The following is a 26,085-nucleotide window of genomic DNA, read 5'->3' on the forward strand; positions in this document are numbered from 1 at the left end:
TCTACTGAAAAAGGACATGTATCCAGCTAGACTAGCCCGGTCAACAAATGTAAAATAAAATAAAATAAATAAAATAATTACTAATTTTCTGCTTTTTAGGGTGCAGCGCGTTTGCGTGGCGCTGCGCTACGGTTAAACCCCGGAAATCTGGATTAAAAAAAAAAAGTTATTTTATTTTTAATTTGCATCACTTCCCATTGCCAGTGGCCATATTTTTGGCCATTGGCATGCTTCCTCCTGTGAATGCATGCTTTTTTTTACAGCTGACACAGTTCAGTTTTGCTGTTTGCAAAACCGTACTCAGTTATCAACTGAGTACATTTCTGCAGATAACATTACTCCTACTCGGACAGGTTCGGGTTTCCTGGATCGCAAATTTACCTCATTTGCATGGCTTTCGCCTGCAATTGAGGTAATTTGCATATCCCAGCCCTGTCCGTGTAGGACTAGTTTAGAGAGCTCAGTTGCATGCCCCTCCGGCAGTTCCTGGATCGCTCAGCGGACATGTTGGCTTGCCGGAGTCTTACTCTACTCTTAGACTCCGTGCAAGCCTTCGTGAATCTGGCCCATAGATATTGATATATATATATATATATATATATATATATATATATATATATATATATATATATATATATATATATATATATATATATATATATATATATATATATAAATACAGACATACATAATTATATTCCATTTATTCTAATAATTTTTGGCAGCCTTCACTTTATAAACCCTTATAAGAGGTGGAGCTTAAAGTCCCCCAATATATCCAATTGCTAAATTGTTTGTAAATAAGTAACAGATTATGAAGAATTTAAGTAATCTTTTGTTTTTGGTGTTTTCTGTGGGTTTAAATGGTGTAGGCTAAGATCAGATGATGTGTGTATTCAAAGGAGTATATTTGATTAGCTGTGCTTAGACGAAGCATTATATAACGTCACAGATGCGCGCGCCCACACACACAGACACACACAGACACACACACACACACACACACACACACACACACACACACACACACACACACACACACACACACACACACACACACTGTACGTGTGTATGTGTTTATATGTGTTTGAGCACTAGTTTTAAACATAAACAGTCCAGTGTCCTAGAGTTATTGTTATACGGAAAGCATTAAATAACATCCTGCATTAATTTAAAGACCCAGTTATTATTCTGGCATTGCAGTACTTTGCCTTAAACTTCCAATACAAATGGGATGAACTGGAGTCAATGTTTATCATTAAAAAGAAGTTAATCTCCACAATCCTAGACATTATTAGACACACAGCTGTTTTACTTTTATTTTTTTATTTACTATGCCATAAATCTATTACTGCAACCAGCACTCAGAAAGTAGTTAAAAGTATCCTTCTGTCTGAGAAGTTGGTCTTTTAATATCATCTTCAGTTAAGATAGTTTCTCGCTAAATTTCTAACAAAAAACATCAGAAGCCTGTGCAAAAGGTTTGTAAGTGAGCCAGCCTTCAGTTTTGTAAAAGCTTCTACTGGGTTAGAAATAAATGGAAGGATGATAGAGCACGGATCAGTAACATTACTTCAAGCAGAATGCTGATGTCAAGGGCAGACAATTGTTTTTATTTACTTTGTTAAGATGTTTACTTACTCAGATATCCTCCTGAGATGCAGCCTCTCATTTCCATGAGTGCCAGGGGAAAGCAACACATTACATAGCCAAGGCAGACAATGAATTATCTAACTCACAGCAACATGAAAGGACGACAGTGCAAGCCGAACAAAGAGAAAGGCTGACATTGCAAATAATTACAGTGTGCACAGTTGCTTCTATGCTCTGTATGATTCTGCTGCCAATGGCACTAGTGGAAACTTAAAACTGCTATCATAAACTCCTCTGAGAATTTGCTATGTAAAGTTATTGTCATAAAATAAGCAACAACTTTGGGAAACAGAATATTAGCCAATGGTTATCTGTTAGAATTTTATATACTCAATAATACACTCCACTACTATACCTATGCAAAATATGTCTACTTTAGTCTCTGTACCATGCAATAAAATCTGTAAATTATATCTTAAAACATGACAGAACTTAAGTATGAAGTGTGTCTATCCACTGTCAGGAGTGAAGTCCCAGAGAGACAGAGATATGCAAGGCACGCAAGATGTAAGCAACAACATGGCATCTCTAATTAAAATGTGGCACTGTACTTTCACAGAACCAGTGATGTACTATGCTGTACTTTACTCTTCTGAAGATTACTGCTCATACCTAAATTGTACCAATTCAAGCATCTAATTCTAAGATATCCCAAGTGGAAGCCCGGAGTGGGCACACTTCAAAGTGAAGCGTGTGGCTGTGGGTCTATATTAGAACACCAAACTTTCAAAATTTCAAGTGTTCTAATATTGAACCCTATTAATTGAAAATTTAAAACAGCGAACATACAGAACAGCAAATTTTTTCCTAAGGAAAAAATTTGCTGTTCCAAAACACATACACACAACACAAGCACACCAAACAAACAGCAATCCACACACATACACCTAAACTCTTACACCGGACCCTACACTAAACTATACATACACCACTAACTATCTACTTACCTTAACCCAAACCCTAACCCTAAGGTCCGTCATTATCACACAGTCACCTCACCCGCGCCCTATCCCTAACTCATCTACCCCGCCCTAACCCTCACATCCACACAATCGCACACTTACCTGACCCACGCCCTAACCCTAACTCACCTACCCTGCCCTAACCCTCATGTCCACACAATCGCACACTTACCTGAACCCGACCCGTAACTTTCCACCACAGTGCTGAAAATACCGAAGCAACTGAAATGGACAACTGAATTCTTTCCTTAGGAAAACATTCGGTTTTCTGTTTCTTCGATATTTTCAGCGTTCGCTGAAAATGAGTTGATATTAGAACACTCGAAATTTTGAAAGTTCGGTGTTCTAATATAGACCCGTGGCTGTTATGCATTTAGTGCTTTGAAATAAGTAACAACTTCAAACTCCACCTTAAAGTCTTCTCTGGCTGAGTTACACAGTCCAGTTCTACATGCTGTGGTTCCTTCCCATACAGGGCATTATATTATAGACCAGCCTACCCCATTCAGTTATATATGGCCGGTACTTTTGGGCAGCTCTGCTGTACACTTTTGCAGCTAGACTTAGGTGAACATTTTCCTGCTGGGTGGATGTGCCATGTACAAATAAACCCAGTTATGTATGCTGTTCACTAGTCAGCATGGTTTCCCTATTACAATGTACATTTTAAATCTTATTCTGACTGGTCTGCACTGACAGATCAACAACTGCTACACCCCTGTGAAATTACATTAGGGGATGAGACAACTATCACTTTCCCCTAAGTTTTGCCTGCATAAATGATTTCCTACTTATGCCTTATCAGAATAATTTAAATATTTTGTTTTTTATTTCTTCCAGTGATTTACGAGGCTAGTCTCTTATAAATAAGGGAATGGTGACATGTATGACAGACACCATTACCCAATCAGTAAGCATAGGGTAAATAAGTTATCCAACCTGACTATAGTATAGTCGCATAAGATGAGAAAGACCATACGTGGTGCTACCATAAGTATTCTAGAAAACAAGAGTGGAGGCAGAGGAAAGGAAAGTCTTAAGGTGAAACAACTGATGTCTAGAAGTATAGTTTTCACTAACAGAACCAAGATGCTATCCTCCAAAAAAAGGAAGCCAATCTGGTGGTCTCCTGCCATAAACAAACTCTACAACAGAAGAAAGAAACTGTTGCAAAAAAGAGTAAAATCCCATGATTGGAGGAACTCCCTGGTCAGCCTCAGTAAGAAGCTGAGATCCCTCATAAAATCCTCCAAAACTAGTTACGAAAACAAAATCGCCACTGATACTAAAGACAACCACAAAGCATTCTAAAGCTATGTCAAGAATCTCAATGGCAATGCTCAGATCTGCTCTGAGTTACAGCACAATGGCACTAAATATACAGAACCAACTGATATTGCCAACATCCTGGCAGATAGGTTCAGTCCTAACTTTACCCCCCTCTCACTCCCTAAAGGGCTCATCTCTATACCGGAAGAATGCAAAGTTCCTGTAAGTACAGCTGCACAAGTAAAAACCACAGTCTCCAAAGCCAAGAACACAGCATCCGTGGGACCTGACAACATCCCAGGCTGTATGCTAGATAAACTACAGAATGAACTGGCACCCCACCTAAGCACCATGTTCAGTCATAGCCTCACCTCAGACTTTGTGCCCACTGAATGGCGCACAGTGACCGTTATCCCACTCCACAAAGGTGGAGCCACCACGGACCCCGGGAACTACTGCCCCATTAGCCTAATGAGCCTGGTCTGCAAGGCCATGGAATGTATCATCATGGAGCTTATAAACAAATACATTGGTAATCTCCAAACTCTGGACCCCACCAAGTTTGCATTTGTAAAAGGCAGATCATGTCTCCTAAACTTGATAGACTTCTTTGAAGCAGTCACTGAAGCCGTAGACGAGGGTAAGGTGGTTCACACAGCCTATCTAGATCTCACCAAGGCTTTTGACACCATCTACCACTCTGGAATTATAGATAAACTCACTAAACTAGGTATAAATACCTATGTCACAAGATGGGTTGCCAACTGGCTCACTGACAGAACCCACACTGTGAAAGTAGCAGACTCCAAATCCGACTTCAGACCAGTGACAAGTGGAGTACCACAGAGTTCAGTCCTGGGTCCTCTCCTGTTTGGTATCTACTTTTCTGAAGTACAGGCTAACACAGAACATCTTTGGCTAATGCAGTTTGCAGATGACTGCAAATTAGGAGCCATAATTGAAACTCCTAATGATGTGGGCATCCTACAAAAGGGCCTGACTGAGACAGATGCCTGGTGTCAAAGCCATGCCTCAAGGTCAATGCCAAAATATGTATTGTCATCCCCTTTGGTAAAAACTCTGTACCCATGAGCTACCACATAGGTGGTAGTCTGCTTAATACCGAAAGTGTGATAAGAGACCTTGGGACACAGGTGGACAGTAGTCTCTCCTTTGATAATCACATCGCCAGTCAGGAAATCCTTCTATGTGGCACACCTCATCACAAAAGGTTTCTCATCCAGGAAAAAAGAGGTCATTGTTCCCCTCTACTCATCACTCATTAGACCCATTATAGAGTACAATGCCCCTTTTGTTATGTACCTCACAATACCCTACAACAACTGGAAAGGTTGCAGAAATACCTCACAAAGAGGATTACTGGCCTTAAACAGATGCCCTAGACCGCCTCAAAAAAAAACTCCAGCTTTACATCGTGGATATCGCCCTATTCAGGGCGATCTCTGCCTAACATACAAAGCTATGTCAAACCCAGAGCTGTTGCCACAATAAACAGAACATGCTGGAGGGATAGATTCCTGTCCCAGAGACTTCCCATACTCTGGAAAAAAACTACCTATCTATATCAAACAAAGCTCCTCAGGGTCTATATTATAACATCGATGTCTTAAAACTTCAAATGTTATAATATTGAACCCATTCAATCGAATTCTGACAAACATGCACACAACACAAGCACACCAAAATAAATAATCCACACACATACACTTCACAAAACCCTACACTAAACCATACATACACTACTAACTATCCACTTACCTTACCCAAACCTAACCCTAAGGGTCAGAATTACCAAGACACTCACCTTACCAGCTCCCTAACCTAACCCTAAAGTCCCTATTGCACATTCATCTTACCCGCTTCCTAAACCCAACGCCCCTATTGCACACACTCACCTCACTTCACTTGCCTTAACCCCCGTAACCGTCGCTTCCACTCCAGTCGAGAAAATAGCTAAGGCTGCAGAAACAGCCCACTGAACACTTTTTGATATTATAACATTCGAAGTTTTAAGAGTTCGATGTTATAATATAGACCAGCTCCTCATTAGCACTCTTCAAGAAAAATCTTGATAATTGGATGGGAAATAGGAAATTCACCCCAGGGATCACCTCTGTAACTCTGCACGACAGGGGCACAGGAAAATAATTGGTTGTCGAAAGCCAGGGAACCTTTTTGGCTAGGCTTATATAGGCCCTAGGGCTAATAGTTTAGTACCTACCTATGAATCTATGAACCTATATAATACCTAGGTCAGGCAGAGAAAGTTCGAAAAAGCAACCAACACAGCCTCAAAACCCATTATCAGCTTTAGCTTGTGGCAGAGGTGGTAGGGAATAGTCAAAAGCAGGATGGGAAATTCCTAATCAGAGTAATATGTCAGTCAAATATACTGGGATTAACTGTAGGCCTGTTGAAAATAAATATTGGTTATGTTAGAAGATGAGCATTAAAGTGAACTAGAGAAAAATGAAAAAGATAAAGACAGCAATAGCCTCTCAGATGCTAAATGCATGCTGTTTGAAAGCTGCTTAGCAGTTCCACCAGTGAACAACTCAAAATTACACTCTCACCTATCATGCTGTTCATGATGACTTTCTTTCTTTATTTGCTTTCCAGGGTGGAGCACTGATCTTCATGGATCTTTTTCAGACTCGTCTCAGGAGCAGTGTATGGTTAAATGACTTTCTCAGTGTCACACAGTTGGGCAATATAAGATGTAGGAATCAAACCTTGCACTGCTGGACCACAGGAAACAGATTGTTAATAGCTTCTTAATCCTCTAAGACAACTGCCAGACTATACTCTATCCTTGCCTCAGTGCTCTTGCTTCATTCTTGGCTTGATTTACTTACGCTGTGTCCTTGTGAGTGACAAAGGTTCGAATCCTGCTCTCAGTGTACTTGCAGGTGATGAGCCCCAAGAAATCATCTGTTAAAGGTGTCTTGACAGAGGGAAATCAGAAATTATAAATTTGTTCTGTTTTGCAAGCTTGTCCCCTTCCTAACTAGATCTTTCTTCCCTGTACAGCCAAAAGATCTTTGCATAAAAGATAGCATTTGTAACACCTAGAGGTCATCTATATCACAAATGTGAATAATGACAACCACAAACACATTGTAAAGGATGCACTTTTTTGCTGCAGGAAAAAGCGCCTACTTATCTGTCTACATCTGTATAGCATATTTCTGTTCTCTGATGCAGATATTAAAATTTTTGAAACTTTTCACTAATTTTCTATTGTTTTATCATGTAGTCCACACAGGACTAGTAAATAATTCATAAATTTTAGGACCATGGCTTCTTATACTCATTCTATATACTGACAGGTAGAATGTATTTCCAGACGTTATTTGATCTCTTACTTGTGCATACCAAATAAATACTTCACTCACTAACAACAAAGCCAGACTGTATTTGTCCTTCAAAAACTACTAAGATATATGGTAGTAATTTGCTGAAAGATACATAAAGAACGATATGCTAATCTTGGAGTTCTCAAAAGTAAAGTGAGGAGACACACCCCAGGATTCAATAAACTCCATGCAGGCTTTATGCAAAGCCTACACAGAGTTTACATGTGTGTATGTGTATGTGGAGAGCAGCAGCTTACGATTCATATTCATGCTGCACATCACATTTAAGAGAGGTTTTGTGTTGTTCCCAGCCAGGAAACTGCATAAGCGAACATGGATAGCACACCTGTTGAATTCAGAGCACTGATGGTTCGTGGTTTTGTGCAGAATGTTACAATGATCACCAGGACTTCACAGATAGCTCCCAATCTCTTAGTGCAAGACATCTGAACAAAGGTCAACATAATGCGGGGACAATGACCCAGAAATAGGGACATATTTGACATACATGCCCTTTAGAAATATACTACAATTACCAGGGATTTGTGTTAAGATACAAGTTCTGTAGGATTTGAAGTATGAAACTCAAACATACAGTACCTCTCAACCTCTTAGAGTAAGAAATCTGGACAAAGCTGTACATAATGGGGGACAAAGACTCAACAAAACTGATATTTTAGAACTATTGCTCTTACAAACTTAGAAAGTTGATAAAATAATTATGTTTTACATTCGCTTGAATTTTCTGAAGAGCATGTAGTTTGAAACTCAACTGTCTGTCATTATTTTCTGACTTCAATCCACAATGACATGCCAATGATTTGCCAGAAAATGAACATTTTATGAGGAAAAGATTAAAATATGAGACAAAAATGAGGACATTCTGCAAAAATCTGGACTATGAACTCAAATGTATATAATACTGAGTCACATCAGTCCAGAGGTCATCCCAGTGATATGGCAGAAAGCCACAAGAAACACATCTGGTCATTCTGTGAATAACTGGACATTTGAGAGGTATTAATGCGAAGTATATGGTCCAAACACAGTACAGCACAGTGTGTCTACAGTGCAGAATGTTGTGATATTCCATTCCTGGCATTCTGTACTGAAGTTGTGTAAATGATCTGTAATGGCATATGGACTGCCATGTCAAATAAACACTCAGGGGAAGTGTGTGTATTGAATAGAGACACACAGATGAATTGTAGGAATGCACACAGGGAAAGAGGACAGAAGAAACCCCTAATGTACAGCAGATGACAGCATGTCAAGGGAAGATGGTTGTAGCACCAATCTGGTACAGTAGGGACTGCACAGTGAAAATGTGTATTATGTGACTGTCACACAAGGTGACATTACAATGGGCAGGACGTCTGTGAGATAACCATCCTTACATGAGTAATGCAGAGGACATCTATCAGGGATCTAAGATATAATTAGGGTAGGGTGTATATTGTGAAGCTGTGCAAACTGATTTGCCTAAATATGAGTTTATCTCAGCAGAGGTTTCCAGCAATGGGACACAGTTAAAGGCTCATGGATAACATTAAAAAATGCAACCATGATCATGGACAACATCAGAATAATACCACCAGTAATCCCAAGCCTCTGACATATCATATGTGTTTTAGAGTGATGAGATGATTCTGCATAAACACACATGTACAACTATTATGATATTCCCACAGTTATGAGAGTGAGCATGCATACTGTTCTTGCACTGTATCATCTGCTGGAGGTGTTAGGAGGGACACTGCTATACCTGTATGTGACATTATGAGCAATAAGGCAAGCTGACTGGTGTGCATGGCACACACACACACACACACACACACACACACACACACACACATATATATATATATATATATATATATATATATACATATATATGGTTCCACTTTAAATCATTGAATGTTCAGAACATCGACGTTCTGATCATCGAGACCAGAACATCGATGTTCAAGTGGAAGTGCCAGGTAAGTGACAATGTAGAATTGTGGGTGTGTATGCAGGGCAGCAAGGTGCCCTGCATGTTGTGTGTGTGTGTGTGTGTGTGTGTGTGTGTGTGTGTGTATATATGTGTGTGTGTGTGTGTGTGTGTGTGTGTATATGTGTGCCATCTGAGTGTTGGCATTGCAGGTAGGGTACGGGAAATCTCCCATTTAGCTCTACCGCATATAGAGGTAAATGGGAGATTTCCCTTACCCCACTGTAGTGTGATCTCGGAGTTGGAATATTAAAGTAGGGGGGTGTGGGGGGCACAACCCCCCACATGGAGGGTGCAGGGGGTGTTTGTGTGGTTTATTTTGAAACTTCGATGTTCTGAACATCGATGTTCTGGTCTCGATGATCAGAGCATCGATGTTTCAAAGTGAATCCATATATATATATATATATATATATATATATATATATATATATATATATATATATATATATATATATATATATATGTATACACACATATGGCACAATCCACACTGGCATAATTTATATCCATGCCATTAATGTTGTTAAACACCAATGAATGTAGTGTATGCATCACCAGAAGAAGTAGCAGACATGCATCTGGTGTAACAACTTGTCTGGTGTTCCCCACCATCAGGCAGTCACTTTTATGCCACAGAAAGAATACCTAGTTTTGGCCAGGTACATGCAGAAGGGTGCACTGTATTCAGTTATTGTTTTGGTGACAGCTGGGAACTATTGAGGTATTATGTCTTCTGATGTGGATGTCCTTCACATACTCAGTACTTGTGTTACACATAAGGTAGTAGTCAGCACTGTAACCGCATATTGGTGGATGTTCCACTTGCCATCTACCCCAGGACACAGGTCACGCACCTATTGGTCTGCTTATAGGGTGTGATGTCCACATTATATTTGAGCTGTGTATTTGTTCTCCTGATGTAACAAATTTCCCCATGTTTTCTTGTCAATGCAGGTGTTGTCATTGCTGTGGCAGCAGTCTTTAATATATTTTGATACTGTCTGTATTATGCTAATATCACAGTTGGAGTCAATGATTACCCACAATCTGTACTCCTTCAGGCAGCTATTTTGGATACAGGATGTCATCTGTGATGTCCATCACTTAACTAATGGACAGGAAAGGGCTTAGCAGATAGCCTTGATGTGCATACCTGATCAATGGACCTGAGATATAGGTCACTTCACACATTTCAACATAGTGATATGCCGCATATGTGATACACTGGTCTACCCACTTGGTGATTTCTCTGTTTATGGCTACATCTGACAGTGTAGATTGAATACCTCAGTGTGGATTTGTGTCAAATGCCTTGACCTGGTCAAGTTGCACTAGATGATAGGATATTACTAGTGTCCATGTAGAAAAGGTCCATGATGACATATTGGTGTACCTCACAGTTGAGGAGAAGCAGGATGCATCTATATATACATGCATCAGGTGCTTTCCCCCCAACTCAGATGGATGTCTGTGGATATACTGCCTTAAACGGGAACACAGCTCATGTGGAGGGTGTGTTGAAGTGTGTATTCTACCATATCAGGAAAGCGTATGTGCTCAGTCACGCCATAAGTGATCTGTGATGTTCTCACAGCCCATTGACTCTGTGTGATAGGCCTGGATTAAGGTAAGACAGTGTATATTGCTATCATGATCTGGCCTAAGGTTTTGACACAATATCTGACACAGGTACCATTGTAAAGCTCTCCCAGCTGAGGATTAACCCTTATGTCACTGGATGGGTAACCAACTGCCTCACTGGCAGAACACATACTGTGAAAGTTGGTGAATCAACCTGTACCAGTAAAGTTGTCACCATTGGTGTACCCCAGGGATCTGTGATTGGCACTTTACTGTTAAGTCCAACAATAATGATAACACACTACAGAAGAAGCTAACACAGACAAATGATTGGTGACAAAGCCACACAATCTACAAATAAATGCAGAAATGTGTCTTTATGTTGTCCTTCTTAAAAGTGGAATTCCATGCTAATTACAGTATGGAAAACAGTCCTCCTATGCTGAAACCCAGGAATGCAAGCACTGGGAATACATGCAGATAGCAACCTGAACTTTGACCGCCAAGTGTTGACACTAGTATTGAAAGCCTATGTTGTGCACTTCATAAGTCACACCATCATATTCAGATTGTAGGATTGTATGACAGCACTGTACTCGAACCTCATCAGAACACTATTGGAGTATAATGCTCTCTTTAACATGTACCACACCAGACACATGCAGCAGCTGGAGAGACCACATGCCTTTCTCATCAAGAAAACACAGGTCCTAGAAACCATTCCATGATGTATGTGGATAGACTGAAAGACATGCCACTGTAATCTATATAGTATAGGATGAGGTGATTTTAGCCTGGCCTCCAGACCAGTCTTTGACCCTGGTGTGGTGGGAATACTGCAAATCCACAAATCAGATATAGCTGATGACATCAGCAGGGTCTGTTGAGGATAATATGGTAATAGCAGTGTCTCACATACTGGTATAAAAGGCTCACTCTAATATCAAGCAAGAGCACAAGTGCACACACACACACACACACACACACACACACACACACACACACACACACACACACACACACACACACTTGACTGCAGTGAGAACAAAACCCCTGCCTAAGTAGACAGGCTATATAACTCAGTACTTTACGCAAGCACCACAGCACAAGTTTGACTTATACAAGACTGCAAGTCAACTTATAGTGGATGACATCAGCAGGCCATATCGGAGAGAAGATGTTGGGAGGCCTGCATGAAATGGATGTGCAGGCATGTGCAAGTATCAAAATACTGTCAATCCATGGCATTGGAGCAGTAACTGTAGGATACACAATTCTGCTTTAGACACACACACACACACACACACACACACACACACACACACACACACACACACACACACACACACACACACACGTAGATACCTAGTTTACTGCAGGGAGAGCAGAACCCCTATCTATCTAAGTATACAGACTATAGGACTCAGTACTTTATGCATGCACCACAGCACAAGTTTGACTTATATAAGACTGCAAGTCAGCTTATAGTGGATGACATCAGCAAGCTTTGTTGAAGAGAAGATGTTGGGAGGCTGGTATAGATTCATAGGTTCATAGGAGGTTACTAGTCTAATGGCCCTAGGGCATTTACAAGCCTAGCTGTGTAAAAACACAAGTACCCTTATTAAGCATAGTTAGTTGGTCATTGTTAGCAAAGCGATTTTGTGAGCAGCATCAACTGGCCCTGTCCATGAGAGATATAGGTACAACCCCAGGGGTGAATTTACAATAATCCATGCAGTTAACAAGGTTATGCTTGAATAGGTTCATTGAGGAGCACTGCTTCACACTCAGTGGGAGCCTATTACAGAAGAGTGTCAATTGTTGGGAGTTATATTTGTCTAGTAACCATGTCTCCCCAAGACAATCAGGAGAGCAAATCCAAGGAAAAATGGCCTTTAATGTTCAACAACACAGTAATAGCAGAAATTCACAAAAATTAGTTTAGCTTGCTTTCACCCAGTAAAATACTAGGCTTCTTCAGAACAAAGAAGCATCCCCATTTAGTACATTTAAATAATGCAGCACAACCAATCATATCCATAAATCAATTAAGTGTGCATACCATCAATGAATTATCATGGAATAACCTACTTAAAAGTATAATGAAGATGAACTTGCTGCCTTTAGATAATTCCACCTAAAACACCGATTTTCTAGAGTTTCTGTGATTTAAAAAGTTTGTTTCAGCTACATACTGTACTTATTTTACTGCCTGCACTTTAACATAGCCGTTTTTCTGTTTAAATTACCTGATTAACTGTTGTAGGCTACACACTCAAGTGTGATAGCCATTTCTGTGCATTTAAAGTGTTTTTTTTATTGTATCTGCTTTATTTTCTGAAAACAAAAACAAAAAAACAAAAAATATATATACTTGTTTTCCCACCTTTCTAAGCTAGTATAGTCCAGTTTTCAGGTTAGTGCTGAATTCAGGGCTGTGTTACAAGTTTCTGTGTTTGCCCATACCTTACTTGGATAGAAGGAAGTTTCTCTGTTCACTGTGAGAGAAGGAGCTTTGAGCAGCCTATCTGTCTCTGGAGGAGTGGTTTCTGCCCAGAAATTAGTAGTTTATTGGCCATTTTGTGCTAATTTCTATCTCTTTCATTTCCCTGCTATAAAACCCACATTTGCAAGGTTTCTGTACTAGTATACAGCCCAGCAAGCTCCTGCCTGGTACCCTGCAGAGTTCTACAGCAGCAGAGAGACAAAAGAGAGACTTTGGAGTGATTAAGTATAATTTTTCTGCATTTTCCTGATGCCATTAGCTTATTCCCTTTAAATTGCCGATTTCTTTTAGAGTTTCTGTGATTTAAAAAGCTTGTTTCAGCTACATATTGTAGTTATTTTACTGCCTGCACTTGTCTTTTTTGTGTTTAAATTACCTGTTTAACTGTTGTAGGCTACACACTCAAGTGTGATAGCCATTTCTGTGCATTTTTTGATTGTATCTGCTTTATTTTCTGAAAAAAACAAACAAAAAAAAAACAAAAAAACAAAAAAAATACACTTACTTCCCACCTTTCTAAGCTAGTATAGTCCAGTTTTCAGGTTAGTACTGAATTCAGGGCTGTGTTAAAAGTTTCTGCGTTTGCCCATACCTTACTTGGATCGAAGGAAGTTTTTCTGTTCACTGTGAAAGAGGGAGCTTTGAACAGCCTATCTGTCCCTGGTGGAGTGGTTTCAGCCCAGAAACTAGTAGTTTTTTGGCCATTTTAGGCTAATTTCTATCTCTTTTATTTCCCTGCTATAAAACCTGCATTTGCATGGTTTTGCGTTCCAGACAGCGCCAGTTAGGTAGGGTATAACTATTCCCGGCTCCACAAAGTCTACTCTTCAATTTTTCCCTTGGAACTAGACAAACTTTCAACTTAAGCACTCAAACCATTCACTTCTCATACCAGCACTTGCTCAAAACTCATAGCAAGCACTAATAAACCTTAGCACTAGACCCCCCTAAACTGTAGAGAAGGACAATGCTCACTATTCGACCTTACCAGCCAATCAGTAAAACAGTTCACTGTACCTATCCAGGCATGTCCAAAGGGCAGTTTCAGGTGTACTCTCCTGTCCAACTGATGAATCTGGGCATTTTGAGGCAATGTTACAATTGCCGCATGTACACAGACAACCCTCTCCTCCTTCCACCAAACATTAATACATGCGAAAGATGCAATTATACAGCCAAACTGGAGGCTAAGCTCTCTCAACCCAAGACTTGACCAGGCAGTCAAGAGGAGAAGGGAATTACTTGCATCACACCACCAGTCTCACATAGACCTATGAAACCAGCACCGGCAAAAAAACACACATAAATACACAAAAACATATTTGGAGGCTCTAAATAAAAATCTGCAGAAGCAACAGAGACCTCCAAAGCAGACATCCAAGCAACCTCCACCCCCCCAACACAAACCATGAAACACAAACTTCACAAAACCAGTGTGCCACACAATCACAGCCTTTAAGGCAAAATAACATACACAACACACTAGTAATAGGTGACTCTACAGTCAGGCACACTGACGTCCCACGCACTAGGCTGAACAAGGAGAAGTTTACTGTTAGCTGCCTGTCAGGTGCCAGGATCCACCACATAACACAAGCACTCAGGTCACTCCAGAACAAGTACAAATATGACTCTGTCATTGTCCATGTTGGAGTGAATGACCTGAGCCGTACCTCCCTGGACTACATGAAAAGAGACATGGAGGAGCTCTGATCACGTAGCCCAGGCCGGTATGACCCTGACCCTGAGTAGCATCCTGCCCTCACCAAGAATGATATCACAGTATAGAGAAAAAAAATGATCAATTTCAACAATTGGCTAAGCTTCTGGTGTCATTCAAAGGAGATCCAGTGTCTGTCAGCCTGATAACATGCTCGACAAGCCACGCTGCTTCGCTAGAGATGGCTTGCACCTGTCACCCTTCGGCTTTCGAATACTGGCCAAGGCTCTTGCCACCCCCATAATGCCTTTTTTAGGCAAGGCTCAAAAGACAAACCCACCGCTATAAATAGCACAAGTAACAAAAAACTGAGGGTAATGCTACTGAATGCCAGAAGTCTAAATCTCAAAATGCATGCACTCGAGGCACTCCTCAGTATGGAGAAAATCGATATATGTGCAGTAACAGAAACCTGGTTTAAGGCTCCAGAGAGCACCCCAGTACTACCAAGCTACAACTCATACCATACATTTCAGCCACAAAACCCAGACCGAAATACAAGAGGTGGGGGAGTATCCATATTCATCAAGGATGCCCACACCTCCAGGTTAGTGGCACAGCACGATGCTTCAGAGATCATCCAAGTGCAACTAACAATGGGCAAAACTGCCATTCAAATTATAGCTTGCTACAGATCACCCACCATGTCCCAGGACCCCCACTCCGCATTTCGGGAAACACTGGGAAACATAAAGGTCCTACCAAACACCCTGATATTGGGTGATTTCAATTACTCAAACATTAACTGGGAGAACTACTCAAGTACAAACTCCCTTGCCCAACATTTCCTAGAATTTATAAACTCAAATGCCCTGGATCAGCTGGTCAACCCCCCCCCCCCCACTAGAGGTGACAACATACTGGACCTGGTCATCACCAACATGGGCGACCGGTGCACCACACGGGAGGTCAACCCCTCGCTGGTTAGATCTGACCATAAACTAATCACTCTGGATATCCACATTTCGCCACCACCCCCGGTCAAAGAAACCACCGTGAAAAACTTTTCAAAAGCAAACTTCACGTTACTTAAGACTGAGGTGGGAAGTTTCAAAGCCCCCATGCTAAAGGATAACGCTGTCCAAGCTGAAAAATCTTTTATTACTGCACTCTACGGGCACCTACAAGAATCCATGGATCGTGCTATCCCAAACAAAACCAAGACTCACTCCTCCAAGAAAAGGAAACCAGTCTGGTGGACCCCTGCCATAAACAAGCTATACAATAGAAGGAGGAAACTAATACAGAAAAGAGTAAAATCCCAAGAAGGGAAGACATCACTGATCAGTATCAGCAAGAAACTACATTCCCTCATAAAATCATCCAAGGCTAGCTTCGAAAGAAAAATTGCCATGGACTCCAAAGATAACCATAAAGCATTCGTTAGCTATGTCAAGAATATAAGTGGCAATTCTCAGATCTGCTCAGAGTTAGTGCAGAATGGCACAAAATACACTGAACCGACCAATATAGCCAACATCCTGGAAGACAGGTTCAGTACAAACTTCACCCCCCTCTCAGCCCCCAAAAGGGCCCATAACTATACCAAAAGAATGTAGTGCCCCTGAAATCACAGACACTCAGGTTAAAACAGCCCTCTCCAAAGCCAAAAATGCAGCATCAATGGGACTGAACAGTGTCCCAGGCTGCATCCTACATGAGCTCAAAGATGAACTAACCCCTCACATAAACACAGTGTTTAAACTAAGCCTCTCCACAGGCTTTGTGCCCACAGAGTGGCGCACAGCAATGGTTACTCCACTCCACAAAGGTGGAGCCACAATGGACGCCGGGAACTAACGCCCTATAAGCCTGACTAGCTTGTTCTGCAAAGCTATGGAGTGCATCATCATGGATCTCATTAACAGATACACTGGAAAACTCCAAACACTGGACCCTACCCAGTTTGGCTTTGTTAAGGGCAGATCATGCCTCCTAAACCTGGTGGACTTCTTTGAGACAGTTACCAAGGCTATAGCCGAGGGAAAGGTGGTCCACACAGCCTACCTAGACCTTGCAAAGGCCTTCAACACCATTCCCCACTCAGGTATTACAGACAAGCTCACCAGCCTGAACATAAACCCCTACGTCACAAGATGGGTTGCCAACTGGCTCACGGACAGAACTCACATGGTAAGACTTGCGGGAGCTAGGTCTGACTCTAAACCGGTTACAAGTGGTGTTCCCCAGGGCTCAGTCCTAGGAACTCTCCTGTTCGGCATATACTTCTCAGAGGTACAGGCAAGCACAGGAGGACTATGGCTGACCAAGTTCACAGACGACTGCAAACTAGAGGCTATAATTGACTCTCCGGCTGACACAGACATCCTCCAAAAGGGTCTCACTGAGACAGATACCTGGTGTCAAAACCATGGCCTCAAGCTGAATGCCACAAAAGTGCATAGTCATCCCCTTTGGAAAAAAACAAAGTACCCACAAACTACCACATAGGTGGTAGCCCCCTAAATATGGAAGACGTAATAAGGGATCTGTGGACCCAAGTAGATAGTAATCTCTCCTTTGATAATCACATTGCCAAAGTGGTTAGAAAATCCTTCTAAGTGGCCCACATAATCACAAAAGGGTTTGCATCCAGATTGAAAAAGGTCATTGGGCCCCTCTATGCAGATGCCCTATGCAGCTCGACTGAAGAAACTCCAGCTGTACCCGGTTGCATACCGCCTACTCAGAGGTGATCTCTGCCTGACATACAAGGCCATGTCCAACCCAGAATTGATGGACATGCTCCACCTAAAGAAAACCATATCCCCTTGAGCCACACGCTCCAGGGTTCTAAACATCACCACAACAATAAATAGGATGCACTGGAGGGATAGATTCCTGTCCCAGAGACTTCCCATGCTCTGGAACAAGATTCCAATCTACATTAGGCAGAGCTCCTCGCTAACCCTCTTCAAGAGAAACCTTAACGAGTGGATGGGAAACAGAAAGTTTACCCCAGGGATCACTTCAATGGCTCTGCTGGACAGAGGTACAGGGAACTAATCGCAGAGGGTGGTGAAAGCCAACACATTCTGGCTAGGCTTATAAATGCCTTCGGGCAGATAGCCTAGTACCTACCTATGAACCTATGAACCTATGAACTGCAGCTGTAGTATTCAGAAAATGCATGTTACATCCACTCTAAAACAGAGGTGTATTTGATTTAAACCAAGGTTATGGGATATAGATCCAGTTGTGTATGTGTCGTAGGCAAATATGAAACCCATGCAAGTCCACGTAGCAGAATTATACTTACAGAAAGACAGTACACAGTATACCACCAGTCATACATCTGATAACACAATAATGGTATCTCATCCCTCATACATATAATTAATATCAGCTCCACTATCTAAAGTGCTATAAGTGATAGTGAATATAATGGGGAAGTGGAACAACAGTAAAGGTATATGGGACATCCTGTATTAGAACCCAAGACCATGTGTATGGTAGTTCTACATTTACACCTGTTGCAACAAGAAAGTTGAAATAACACTTGTCTATGTTTCAATTCATTAATATAAACTGCAATTCCACAACAGCAAAACAAAGGTTGTACATCCTATACTAGAACCCAGAACCATCTGTACTCCAGCCCTACACTTACATTTGCTGCCACAGGACTAGTTATATGACATTTTTCCTGTAAAAGGAATATATAAGGAAACAGCTCCAGTACTTAGTAATAATTACCATCCCTCCTGGCATTTCTAAAGGGCAGTTTCCTGTGCTTTCTCCTATTAACCTGGTGAACTTGGGCATTCTGAGGCAGTATAGCAACTGCCTGATACACGCAGACAACCCTCTCCTCTTACCTCCCAACACTCGGACTTGTGAGAGACGCACTTATATATCCAAAGTGACACAGCTTTAATTAGTGGCTTATGTGTCTAAGGTGCTGTTGGGGAGGGATGGGTGTGCCCATCACATAAGGGAGGGATGCGTGTGCCCATCACATGAGTGAAGGCATTGATCTAGGCCTTGCCTGTGTGGAGGCATAGCCTTTAGAGGGGAGCACACCTTGAATGTAACTTGTGAACACAGGGGAGGTTGTATAGCAAGAGATAGGCCATAAATGTAAAACTTCCTGGTTGAAATAGTCAGTGGTACGAGTCCCATGATCCTTTTAGATTCCACATTGGTCCCAGTATTAAAATAACGATAGTCCAGGAGCAGTAAGAAAGTTTGGTAGACCCTGTGATGGATAGGAGCATTGGGTTAGCTGTAAAGAATGAAGCAGAAGGAGAAAATTTCATGGAAGGAAGTTTAGTGAGCCACATTAGATAAAACTTTCATATGAAGTAATACATGCATCAGTACCTTAGCAAGGCAGAGGCAAAAGGGGCAGCTGCTCTGAACACAAAGTGTTAGGGGATATGATTGAAATTTCCTGAGTTATTTTGTATACTGGAGTACTGGTACAGAAAAGCACTTGCTGCAGTTGTTTTTTTTTCCTTTTCACTTAAAGAGTTGAGGGGGCATGGACTGAAGTCTTTTTTTATTTTGTTTTGTTTATTTATCTGTTTATTTGCTTATTTATTTTGGGAGGACTTAGTGTTTAGTATATCTGTGTCTGTGGTGTTGAACTGGTAATTGCACCTTTGACATATTGGCTTTAGAAAGTTAGACAGCTGATAGCATCAACATTTCCCAGCTTTACAGTGAGTGATCTTGTGAGGGCTGTGAAGTCTGAAACTGCAATGTGTATCATTACTTTCTAACCTCTCTCTTTAATGAATTTCCACTACAAATGTATGGTGCTAAACTGAGGGCATGCAGTGACCATCAGTACGCTTGACAGGTATGACTGTGTGAATCTTTGATGCCTGAGGCCTATTATTTAATAATGGACACATATAAGTCAAATAAGTCTCTGCTGTCACATGTTAAAATCATTTCTGTACAAATCTCCCACCTTTGACTTATTTACAGTACCAAGTAATGAAATACAAGGATATGCCACTCATTCATATTATTACACAATACACTCAAGGTTCAAGACCTACCTTGTAAATGCTGCAGTTGCCACATTTTTAGTTCAGGGCTGACTCTGTCTGATACAAGCAGTACACAGGCAATACATGGGCAGGCAAATGTTTTGAGATTTACCTGGCATCAATGTTACTATATGTATGTACGTAGGAGGAAGGCTTAGGCCTTAGGTGGTGAGTGAGTGTGCTATGCATTGTCTCTTAGCCAATGCAAGGGCATATTGAGCATACCTACATCTGCCTACACCCACAGCAGCTGCTGATTCCCCCTCTGACTCCTTATCTGCATGTGGCTGTGGTGACCCTGGCATTGGTGGTGGGATGTGTGTTCCTTCCCCATGCTGATCCTGCTGAAGCTGTTTTCTCAGGATGACGTTGTGTAGCATGGCACATGCTGTGAATATTTCAGTACATGTCTGTGGATTGTACTGCAGGGCTCCCCTAGATACATTCGGGTACTGTAACCGTGACTTCAGCAGCCCAAACACATGCTCTATGGTATTTCTGGTTTGAGCGTGTGCCTCATTATATCATTCTTCAGTAGGTGTATGTCCATTTCTGATGGATGGCATCAGCCACGATTCTAGTGGATAATTTGCATCCCCAGTACATGACACCATGGCTATCCCCCCTAGCAAACATCTAATACAGTTGTAAGGTGTGCCAGATATATGAGTAACTGCCAGGGGCGTCAGCGTCAGCATACACATTCAAGATGAATCCCTTGGCATTACACACAACTTGGCAGGTAATAGAGTGGAAGCCCTTTCTGTTTATGTAGAGCCCACCATGTTCTCCGGGTGGTGCCTTAATTTCTATATGTGTGCAACCTATGGCACCCAGTACATCAGTGTGTGTGCTACACAGTAAAACTACATATTTGTGGCCCTATCCTCAGGAATATGGGGAAAATATAATGAAACAGTTTAGGAATAGAGGCAGAATATATTTGTTGAAATTTGATTACTAGGAATGTCTGAATGGGTAGGTTCCCAATTTCAGAGGAGGCCCAGGGAGAAAAGCTCCAAAGTATTACAGAAACATTTATAGAGCAATAGTTTTACAGTCTTCAAAAATAATACAACAAAAAAAAAATACAAAATCATCAGTTTAAACTATTATACCAAATTAGACATAATGTGAAAACACTTGTTAAGAACAGATACAACTTATGTGACAATGATTTAATATTTAGGGAAAGTTTAGTAAGTTTAGAGAAATTAAAGATAAGTTAGTATAATATGAACAGGAATTGCAATATGAAGTGGGAGAAAAAAAACAGGGTGATGGTGTATTTTGATAGATAGTCAAGACAGAAAAGTTGCTTGAAGTAAGGAAGTGAGTGAAGGAGGCGGAGTAAGCAGGTGTAAGGTAAATATAGGTACTTGCTTAGATTTAGGGATAGAGTTTATCCTGGAGTTGAGCAAGAAGAGAGCATTGGGAGAGTTTTCTGTCATCGTTCACTGTTTTATCAGTGGTACTATTAACTGCTCGGAAGTGGCCAGATCACTGTGTTTATTAACCAGCTATTTATTTTGCTATATTTTTGAATGGTCAGTCATGGTTTTAAGAACTTCCTTCTTATGGTATTTTATATTTAAGCCTTTCAGCATGGTATTGTAGACAAGTCAAATGGATTTTACTGGGGCCTAGTCTAGCAGTTGGGCATTATATAAAATGCACATTTGTTGTAAATTATGAAAAGAGTGTTGGACCGACAGTACATAAGTATTCAGTTTAATTTTATTTGGAGCTGGACTAAGCTAGCGATCTCTAATGATCCCTTTTTCATTTTTTGTTGGATGCAAATAGATTGAATTTCTTATTTCCTAGTGACCCACAAAGAGAACATGGTCTATGAATAAGATAAGTGCCTCACATTCTTCTGTTTAACTTCCACGTATGACATTTATTTTACAGACCATGGCTGAAACATGCGTTTATTCTCTTAATTTTGAACCAAGATGAAAATGTATCTGTTTGGCAGTCCTTTGCTCTTCACTAAATGCTGTTTACTGACACAAGCATTGTTGTTGTTGAGTCAAGCATTCAGTACCACACCTGTCAAGTAAATGGGGTGGATGCCAGGTCATTGGCAGCACAAAATGCTGAATTCACCTGTTTCAGAAGCTGCTTTACATGCACATGTAACAGAAAGGCACGTGTCTAGAATATCTGCTTCTGAAATAATAAACAATATTGGATACTTAGAGTTCCAAAGAGGTGAATCGACATATAGGGAGAGTCCAGTGAAACGTGAAAGCATCTAGCCGCATCATGATATCAATGTGCACTGCCAGATATTAATTTTAGTAACACGTCTTTCACTTGCTAATTCAATATCAGCTATTCATTAAGACAACAGAGTTATTTGCATGAACTTCATGGGGGCGAGGTTATCTTTTTACTGCTCTTTCCTCCTTTGTAAAGAAAAGCCTAAATATTTTAACACAAAACAATACTTATTTTAGAAAGTTAAAATATGTGTGTGTGTGCGTATGTCTGCTTATGTCTATGGTGTCTGGGAGTGAGAATGTGTGTGTGTGTGTGTGTGTCAGTGTGTGTGTGTGTGTGTGTGTGTGTGTGTATCTGTGTGTTTATGTGTGTGTGTGTGTGTGTGTGTGTGTGTGTGTGTGTGTGTGTGTATGTGTCTGTGTGTATGTATAAGTGCGCACACACGTGTGTGTCTTTCTCTGTCTCTTTGTCTTTGAGTGTACTTCATTCTGTGTGCATGTGTGTGTGAGTGTGTGCGTGTGTGTTTGTGTGTGTGTGTGTGTGTGTGTGTGTGTGTGTGTGTGTGTGTGTGTGTGTGTATGTGTGTTGTGTGTATATAAGCTTTTGCGAAACAAAGGGATGTTATGGTATTGCATATGGAACTGAAATTTACTACATCTACATATACTGAGATATTACATCAGTGGTGCACAACCTTTTTGTGGGGAGGGCCACTACACATACAGGACTGGCATTTTTATTTAAGACAGCAGTCATGAAATTGCCTGTTTTCTACATCAACTTTGCATTTAACTTTATTCTGGCTTGCAGCCGTGACTTATTACAAACTCTTGCAGAAAGTTACTACTGTTTACAGACTACAAGTTATAAACAAGAAAGAATAGTTTCTTCCAAGGCTAAAATTAGAGGTGTGCGCAACTGCAGTCAATTAGGTAAGTAAGCACATGCTGGAAAGTTTGCTTGACTGGAGTAAGGCATAGTATTTTTTCCCTTTTTTTTTAATTTTTTGGTTACTCTCTGGGGGCCGGATGGCATTGCATGGGTGGACAGATTTGTCCCCCGGGCCGAACGTTGTGCAGCAGTGTATTACATGAACTAAAATGAATGAGGTGAAAACTACAAAACATTGAAAACACATCTAAATGTACCTACACACAGGCAGCTTTCTAAGCGCACTAATAACCTTGAAATGAGTGATAAGGACCTTTCCAGCAGTGGGGAGGTCCTTCACCTTCTGCATTACCACCCGTTAACTTAAACTTTAAAATAGCATGCATGCAAATATGCAAACTTGTGTACATTTATAAGCATAACAATGTCTTGATAAACACACAATGACCAGCATGATAAGCAAGACAAAGATTACCCCTAATGTGTCTCTAGGTTATACTATCCCAAAAGGTCTATATTGGAAGGACAGTTACAATCCAAATGTCACAGCAATGGCTTTGTAAACCTTTGCACTGTCATTGTATAACCACAGAAAATCCATTGCATACAAGAAGTGGTCTAATTAAACTGGTTCATAAACCACTTAATAGAGTTGACCTCAACATAAGACTCCTTAGGCTCAGTCCTTTTTATGCACCTGACATCATAGGATCATAGGATTATAGTAGGTTACTCGGCTAATGGCCTTGGGGCCCTTACAAGCCTAGCCAAGAGTTTATCCCCAAAAATAAATCTCAGTCAGCACCTTTCGCTTCGGTCAGTGAGGGACACAGGTGGAATCCCTGGGACAAATTTGCGGTTTCCCATCCACTCAACAAGGTTGAGGTACTCTGACATGTATGGAAAGTCTATTTGAGAGATGGGGCAGCCTCTGGGAGACAAACCTGTCTCTCCAGCAGGTTTTGTTGATGTCACATATTAGGTTCAGGCCTTTCAAGTGGGTAATGCGTGAGGAGTTTGACTTACGGATATGGAGCATCTCTAGTAGGGCAGGGTCCAGGACTGTCTTGTAGGCAAGACACAGATCACCTCTGAGCAATCTGTACGATACTGAGTAGAGTGATAGTGATTTGAGCCTGTCCGCATAGGACAGGTGTTGGAGGCCATGGGTTCTCTTTGTGAGGCATTTCTGTGGCCTTTCCAGTTGGTGCAGATGTTTGGAGAGGTACATACCAAATGGGGCATTATACTCAATTATTGGTCTATTGAAGGAGGAGTATAGAAAGGTCATCACCTCCTTTTTTCTGGATGCAAGTTTTTCTGACTACTGCTGCTACATGTTGGTTGAATGTGAGATTGTTATCAACCTGAGTACCCAGGTCATTCATAGGATCATAGAATCATAGGAAGCTACTATGCTATTGACTCTGAGGCCATTATAAGCCTATAAATGAGCTTAGCCGATGTTTAGACAAGTCAGCACCCAAAGCCCCTGTCCAGCAGGGACACAGGTAGAATCCCAGGGGTGTATTTTCTGTTTTCCATCCAGTTATCCAGGTTGCACTTAAAAAGGGATAATGAGGTACTCTGCTTAATGTAGAGTGGGAATCTATTCCACAGATGGGGGAGTCTCTGGGACAGAAATCTGTCTGGTCAACAAGTTCTATTGATATCACAGACCAGGTTGAGGTTGCTCGCATGGGTTACTCGAGTGGAGTTTTGACTTGTGGATATGCAGGAGCTCCATCAAGGTGGGGTCTGAGATTGCTTTGTATGCCAGACAGAGGTCACCTCTCAGGAGTCTGAATGAAACTAAGTAGAGGGACAGGGCTTTCAGCCTATCTGTGTAGGGTAGGTGTTCGAGGCCCTGGATTCTCCTGGTGAGGAACCTCTGTGGTCTCTCCAGCTGTTGCATGTGCTTTGTAAGATACATGCCGAAGGGGGCGTTGTACTCAATAATTGTCCCTATAAGGGAAGAATAAAGGGATGTTATGACCTCCTTGTCCCTGAATGAGATACCCTTGTATATAAGGTGGGCCATGTAGAAGGCTTTCTGTACAATGGAAGCAACATGGTGGTCAAAAGTCAGGTTGCTATCAACCTGGGTGCCCAAATTCCTCACTACTGATTGTGTGCTTAGGACATTGTTATTAATGTGTTACTATGTGGGGACATCACTCTCCCCCAAAGGGGATAATGATGCATTTTTTGGCATTCAGCTTGAGGCCATATTTGTGGCATCAGTCATTTGTTTGGGTGAGACCCTCGTGGAGGACATCCGCATCACATGGGGAATTGATGACCACACCCAGCTTGCAGTCATCTGCAAACTTGTCAGCCATAGCCCACTGGTTTTGGCCTGCACCTCAGAGAAGTATATCCCGAATAACGGAGGCCCCAAGACCTATCCCTGTGGTATGCAGCTCATTACGGGTCTACTGCTTGAGGTGGCTTCACCATTTTGATTATATGTTTTTTTCAGTGAGCCAGTTTGCTACTCATCTGTTAACATATGGATTGATGCCTAGTTGAGAAAGATTATCTATTATGCCCAAGTGGAGAATAGAGTCTAAGGCTTTGGCCAGATCAAGGTAGACAGTATGCACTGTCTTCCCCTTATCCATGGCTTTGGTTACTGTCTCAAAGAAGTCGACCAGATTTTAACAGACATGACCTCCCCTTGAGAAAGTCAAACTGTGTGGGGTCGAATGTTTGGAGGTTGCCAATGTCCCTGTTAATGAGGTCCATGATAATCCATTCCATGGTCTTGCAGATTAGGCTAGTTAGGCTGATGGGGCTATAATTTCACAGATCAGTGGACACTCTGCCTTTGTGTTAAGAGACGACAGTGGCTGTCCTCCACTCGGCTGGGACAAAGCCAGTTCACAGGCTTTGGTT

General features: G+C 41.3%; 1 protein-coding gene across 1 annotated transcript in view; it reads right to left on the bottom strand.

Moving 5' to 3' along the window:
• Positions 1-26,085, bottom strand: part of LOC122792853 (exostosin-1-like) — a 1,813,286-nt gene that overhangs the window by 608,599 nt on the left and 1,178,602 nt on the right. The gene's annotated exons all lie outside the window — the stretch shown is intronic.

Source organism: Protopterus annectens, chromosome 2.part0, assembly GCF_019279795.1.
Source record: "Protopterus annectens isolate FY-2018-M chromosome 2.part0, PAN1.0, whole genome shotgun sequence".
In the NCBI taxonomy this organism is placed as follows: Eukaryota; Metazoa; Chordata; order Ceratodontiformes; family Protopteridae; genus Protopterus; species Protopterus annectens.